We start from the raw sequence: 7042 nt of genomic DNA, 5'->3' as shown, positions 1-7042 counted from the left end.
AGAAAAAGAAAAGAGAGAAGGGGGAAAAAGGGGAAATGATTTTAACATTGACAAATTTTAAAACACTTAAAAAACTTTAGGGAGAATGTTCTCTGTGCTGCAGCGCAAGCTGCGCCCAGGCACATAGGCAGCCTGTGCAGGGTGGCCATTGTGCTCGGAGCAGGATCCTCTGCAGTACCGGTGGGGTAGCAGTGCACATCCAACGGCACCGCAGAGGTCAGGTGGCACATATGGCACATGTGGCCTCTGTTGTGCCACTAGATGTGCACCGTCGCCCTGTAGATACTGCAGAGGATTTTAATTCCATTGTGCCTATCCCCATGTGTTTGGGCGCAGCCTACATTGCGGCACAGAGAACAGCGCCCCAAAACTTTATTGCATATCTCTGTTCATATATTTCCTATTTGCATACTTTCTATTTGTATTTTCTAAGTGCATTTTGAGATCGATTCTCTTCTCTTCGGGTGTTGTGGGGTTCCTCTCATAAGGGGTGGAAATGATGACCTAATCTCCTGCTTGAATACATTGGTCGGGTGTGGTTAAGTCGTCAATTTTGCCTCCCTATGAGAGGAATTGGACAATCGTATCGGGCAGGGAACTTGAGAGGAAAAAAATTAGGGGGGTGGGGGGAGAGGGGAGGAGGTTATATATCCTTTTAGGCGTATGTCTATGTCTATGTCTATGCTTCAATACTTACCTCACATATATTTCAATGGTCAAATTTTACTTCAAAGTTATGGGAGTTGTTCAAATTGGTAAGTTACCAAAATGCCATCAAATGAATATAAATTACAAGATTGTATCTGTTTTAACTACAACATCCACTCTTTTTAAGTTGAAATTGTACCAGTGAGATGTTTGTCTGATCTTCAATCATGCATACTTTATTAGGCATATGATGTAAAAAACGAACCCAGCCCAGTGACGAAAATACCCAACCCAACCCAGTAAAATATGAACCCCCAATTTGGCATTTAGGAAGAGGGAATCTCTGGTATTTGTGGAGAATTAATATCTCAAATTCAACTTTGAATGGGTCAGAAGGGGGAAAGTGAGTAACAGGCTAACAGCTAAAAGTACTACTCGCCCAGACGCCCTTGTGGAAGATCTGGAGATCTGTCCGTAGGAGAAAATCTCTTCGGTTTTTTTTTTTGTCTGAAAATTTACTGAGAGAGAGAGGGAGAGATCTATTTTTTTACTTTCCAACTAAGCATATGTGGTCGGTCAGAGGACATCAGAAGACCAACTCAATTCAAGGCAATGTGCCTTTTCTCTATGTGGGGAAAAGTTAGCAAACATGCCAGCCGTCAGGTAATTCTACTGTGAGAGAGCCGAACTGAGCCAAGGACATAGCAATAACCGTCATAAGTATGGGTGTAAATGAATAGTCAGAATCCGTTTTTATATTAGTGTCAGTATCCGTTTAGCATTATCTAAATCCATCTAAAAATTAAACGAATGCGAATATAGATAGGCTATAGTTATCCGAAAAGCTATATTTACATGTAAATGGATAAAATATTTGATCCGTATCTGTGTCTGTATCCATTTAGCACTATCCGAGTTCGTCTAATAGTTAATCGGATGCGGATGCGGATATAGCCCTATCCGATCCGTTTACAGCCGTACCAATATGGCCAACCATGAACCAAACAAGCAACCTACCTGTTATGTAATGGCATGAGCTCGTGATATGTAAATTACACCCATCTGCAAGATTGGACAACAGAATCTCTTTAGAGGAGAAAATGGGGAAAAAAAGAGGAGAAGACAAAAAAGAACCACAGAAGATCTGAATGGGGACAAAAACCATTCATCTATCGTTCACATGGGATGATAAATATAAACACAGGAAGGTTCACATGGAGTCTTCCGTTCAAAAACAAATTTCCATTGTCTGTACAAGATCTTGTGGGTGGTCGCCTGGTGGGCAGGGTTTTAAAACGCGGTTAGTGCTGATTAGGCTCGGAATCGCCCTGAATCGATCGGAAAATGCCTTAGAATCAGCATATTTGATGTGTGAAAAATTATGTAGAAAATAATGGAAGTCGCAAATGAATACAAATATTTATGTGGTTTGATGAGATTGCCTATTTACATGTTTTACTATCAAAGGAAAATAGGGCTAAATAATTCATAGTTTTTCAATTTGTTGCAACTGAGATCTTCATTCTGTGGTTTGATCTAATCCTGCACACAATAGAATCAAAAGGCAGAGGGGGTGAGAGCCCCGAAGTGGATTCCCAAGGGGTGGGACTCTCTGATGCCTAAGTCAGATCTCAGAGAAATACAATAGTTAACAGGACTAGGGATTGAAAGCTTAGTTCTAGAGCTCTTGGGTCTCAACCAATGGGATTGATATCTCCTCTGTTCTCTATTGCTTTCTCTTATATATATGTCATTTTCTCCATTGCCTCTCCTCTCCTTATAGTTGCTTATTCTTCAAGTTAGGCGGGAGATCCCAGCAGGAATTGTTAATCGAATTTGCCAACGTTGTCAGTGATAGTGCCTTTGGCAGGGAACGTGTAAAGTCCTTTGTGCATACTTCTAGTGTAACGCTATGGTTGGGGGTTCGACCGGGTTAGGGATCCTTATTTCCTAGACCGCTTTTGTTCGCTCGTTCATGTTACATGTGTCTTCATTGCATTGGAAATAAGGAAGATATCGGTTGCAACAGATTGAAACCTAGGGCTGTGTTTGGTATGCATTCTTGGAACATATACTAGGTCAATTTTGCATTCTTTCATGATAAAAATAACTAGTATTCATTCTTGGAATGCATACCAAACACAACCTAAGAGTGTCGGGATATAAATGGTAGAAGTATAGGTAGAGCGGGAGAGGGTGCTAGCATACCCTCTATAAATAGGGAGATAGAGAAGTTAATTCATATGTGTGTGTGTGAGAGAGAGAGAGAGGGTTCTAGTGTACCTATCATACGCCAATGGCTTAGAGAATCTTCTATCGCATTTTTTTTGTGAGAAATAAAAGTATATTAATTAAAGAGAGTTAACAGGTACATGTAATCCAAAATGTACAAAAATTTTGCTTCTTTAGTATTGCATGAAGCACGAGAACCCTGTTTAAGGAAATAGAGTTAATATCCATGTTGGCCAAGGAAGTTTTCTGAGCAAGAATCTTTTATCTCCTTTTGTTTTTATGAGAGAGAGTTTTCAAGTCGCATAAAGGAGCACACAAATAAGATGCGGTGAAACAACATCATATATTGAAGGTCATTGAGGTCATTTCATGTGAAGAGAAGAGAGACACAAGGTGCTAGCTTACCTACCACAGCGGTTCAAAGAATCTTTTCTCTTTAATTATATGATAATTTGTTTCTTGTTCGGGAGCATGGGCATGGCCTATGCCAATGCTCTCATGTGTCTATCTCTGTTATACCCGCACCCGGTACCCTAATATTTTTCTTTCTTTTATCCTTGTGACGTGTAGAGGGTGCTGCCATGTATGCCGGTGAGCTGTTCACAATGGTGGTCAAACCAAGCTACAAGATTGTTGACTTCGACACGGGTTTGCCAGTCGAGGAAAGATTCCTCAATCGGGAGTGGGGAAAATTCATCGACGGTGACTTCATCGACTACCCTCCAAGTACCAGTCCCAAGAGTGAGGAGTATCGGGCAGCACACCCCGTATCGCCCTACTTAGACACTTCACTTGGTGACGAACTTAGCGTCGCGGTGGGAAAACTCTTCGGGATCACAGAGGTTGCACCTTGACGTGACAGGGGTAAGTGGTTGACCAAATTTTTGTTGTGTGTTTACTGCCCCCTCAAAGCCCTCGAAGTGTGGCCCAAAGGCCCTGACCCCTTATGGTGGGAACCACCTTCCTACTCGCATCGGATGCAAGGTTACTGGCTGCCTCCGACCTTGCATCCAATGCTGCTGACAAGGACCCTTGTGAGTGAGACCCTGTGGCTAAGGTGCTATTGGTACCCTGCCATGTTTGACCCTACCCAAATAGACCCTAGGGTGCACTTACGAGGCCTTATCCTTATAGACCATCAATAGTGGTTTTCTATAAGAGAGAGGTGGGTAGGACTATTCATTAGTCTTGGCTCATTTCTACCTAACCTAACCTAACCGTGCTTGAGAAGGGAGTTATGAGGAGAGAGGGCTAGCAAGGAGAAGGAAGGGAAGAAGAAGAAGAAACGGCTGCTGAGTTTGGAGCTTCAAAGAGGGCACCTCGAGTGTACCTCAAACCAGGTGAGCCAAGTGCTCTTTTTCCCCTTTTTCTCTCCTCCCCCTTGCTCGTTTGAGCTTGGGTGGTTCGTTGGTTGCAGCCCCAAGTTGGGGTTTTTTTTCCTTTTGTAACCCAAAGGGGTAGCTTGAACCATGTTTGGTTTCCCTTGTAGGATGCTATCCTACTTTCCCTACATCCCTTGGGATCTCCAACTGGGTCTCTCGACCTAAGGTTCCAACCACCTAGGAACCCCAAATCTGGACTCGGAGTTGTTGGCTCCTTTAAACCCCCCTTAGATCTTTAGGTGTTGGGTGTTTCTAAGACCCAAATAGACTCCAAGACACCCCCCTCCCTAGTCCCTTGAGGCTTAGAGAACCAAATGGGACAACCCTGGGCTTTTAAGACCTTGAAATCGCACTTGGGTTGCATCGGAGGCAAGTCTGTGTGCCTCCGATGTTGCCTCCGATGTGGTCCGAGCTCGCGAGAAAAGGTCGGAGGCAAGGTCGGAGGCAAGCTGCTGAGTCCGATGTTGCCTCCGACATGGTTTTCAAGGCCTATGGCTTATGCAAACTGCGGGGCTTTTCATTGAGGCCTCTCCTACACTCTCTCATACTCTTATTCACTTCCGTAGGCGCCAACACTTGTGCTAGGGGGTGATCTCGTGCGAATCGTTACACTTAATCAAATTCCTAATTCAAGTAAACGGTGAGTGGGTTTGGGTGATTTGTTTGAGCTTGTTTACTATTGTTTATTCATGCATTTATGAATCATATTATGACATTATCATTCAAGCATGATTGCATACTTGCATTTATTCTTATTTGATGATGATAATTGATTAGGATGATATGGATCTGTGTTGGGTTCGATGCGGGAAATACGGCAAACCCCAATTACGTGGAATTGTATATTGCATCTCATTCTTGTCTCAGTATGCGCCGTGTTGTCGCGGTACCCGGTGTTAGATGGAATGGGACGTTGACACACCGGATGTACCTCTCAACACGATAGGATTCATGTAGTATATCTCGTGGTTAGGCTCGGTTCCTATGCTACGACCCTTACCAACAGGGGTTTAGGTGTTGGGTAGCCGAGCACTGCCGCTGTGGAGAGTTAGAGAGGCCAGGCCAGGGGTAGTAATGGTTATCGGGTCCGCCTCGGGTGGTGATGACTACGACCGGCGCGGGCTCCATGGTAATAATTGAGGTTGCATTGTGGTGAGAATGGAAGGATCCACGGTGTCTTCCCAATTATTGCGAGTAGCATATACCCATTGACTTAGCATTGTGTGTTAGGTGGTAAATGAATTAATAATGGCATGCACCATGGACTATTTGTGATTGTGTGATTGTGCATCCCCTTTTCTCTCTCACTGGCTCGGTGGAGCTAACCCCTCTTGTGCACACCTTTTTAGGTGAGGCTGCAGGAGATGCTTATTTTGCAGGACTCGAGGTTCAGGCCTCGGAGTACGATGATATCGGTACAGAGGACCCTGAGGCCGTGACCGAGGAGCACGGTGATGGGTGTCCTTGTGACGACTGCGCCTACGGGCCGTATTGATACATGGGACGTGTTCCCTTCTTTTGTCTTTTTGGGGCCGCGTGCCTTGTATAAACATTTATTGCTATACTTGTTTTGGGGTAGTTATGCTATGGTCATTCGGGATATCCATCCAAACTATTTATGTATCTTTTAACCGTATGAACATGAGGTAATTACTACAAACGCTTCCGCTTATTTTATGATCGTTGGAAATGGAATATTCCTTGCCTTTTGTACTCTGAATCTTATGGTATGTTCTTTTAGACTAAGACTGTGCGTTGGGACACTGCAAATCGTGATTCTGGTAGTCTTATGGGACGACACGTGTCGTCCTAGTCACCCATTTATCATTAGTTTATTCCTCAAACGGGATGGGGGCGTGACAATCTCTCTCCTCCCCCTCATTATTTATTGATATCTATGAAATATTATATACTGATTTAATTTAGGATCGAGTTTTCCTTAAGCCACGGAGAATGAGAATGCACGCGGGGGGGGGGTTGTGAAACCCTAGGATGGTGTGGTGAACCTTCACCGCATTTATTTAAGGGCAAGAGATAGTCACCGGTCGTGTAGCGTCTGCATTACGCAAGCCAATGAGAATGCATGCATGAATATCAACATAGATGCATTTTTTAAGGGATAAGGCAGTAACTTCACATGCTGCCATGTCTGGGCGTAGGAACCACGGGACCAGCTACCGTTCTCCCCTCTATTGTGAAAGGATGAAATGACAAGGTTTGAGTTGTCACATCGAGGTTAATATGTGGGATCCACAAGTCTGGTGAATATAAAGATTAATCGGCTTGTTAACTATGCTCGCCAAAAATCAAGTGGAAATATTGGTAAGTTCATAATTGCCAAAGCTAACTCCCCTTTGTTATGATGCCATGGAAAGAGAATGGTATCAAATGTTTAGTGCATTAGGGTGGGTCTTCCCTATATAGTGTCACTTAATTAGCTTGTAACTTCCTCTTTGTTACTAGAGACTTAAACAACATAGTTGACTCTCTAGTTCGGAAAGCCACAACCTTGGCGCAATGGGCTTTTTGGCAAAACTACACTCCCTAGTTCAAAGATCTTAGTATCATTGAGGCCTCGACTGTATTGCGCCTTTTTCCTAAATAGAATCTTTCATTACCAAAAAACAAAACAAAAATAGTTAGGTATCTTTTATTAGTTGGATGCTTTTATGAATTATGTGTCAATTCGATATAATATGTCAATTTAAAATCCCACACTGCATCCTATTTCTTCCCTCCACCCCCCCCCCCCCCCAAATTTATTTTTTTTCCTTACATCT

The sequence above is a fragment of the Telopea speciosissima genome, chromosome 9, assembly GCF_018873765.1.
Source record: "Telopea speciosissima isolate NSW1024214 ecotype Mountain lineage chromosome 9, Tspe_v1, whole genome shotgun sequence".
Lineage (NCBI taxonomy): Eukaryota > Viridiplantae > Streptophyta > Magnoliopsida > Proteales > Proteaceae > Telopea > Telopea speciosissima.
Note: the sequence above shows the minus strand (reverse complement) of the source record.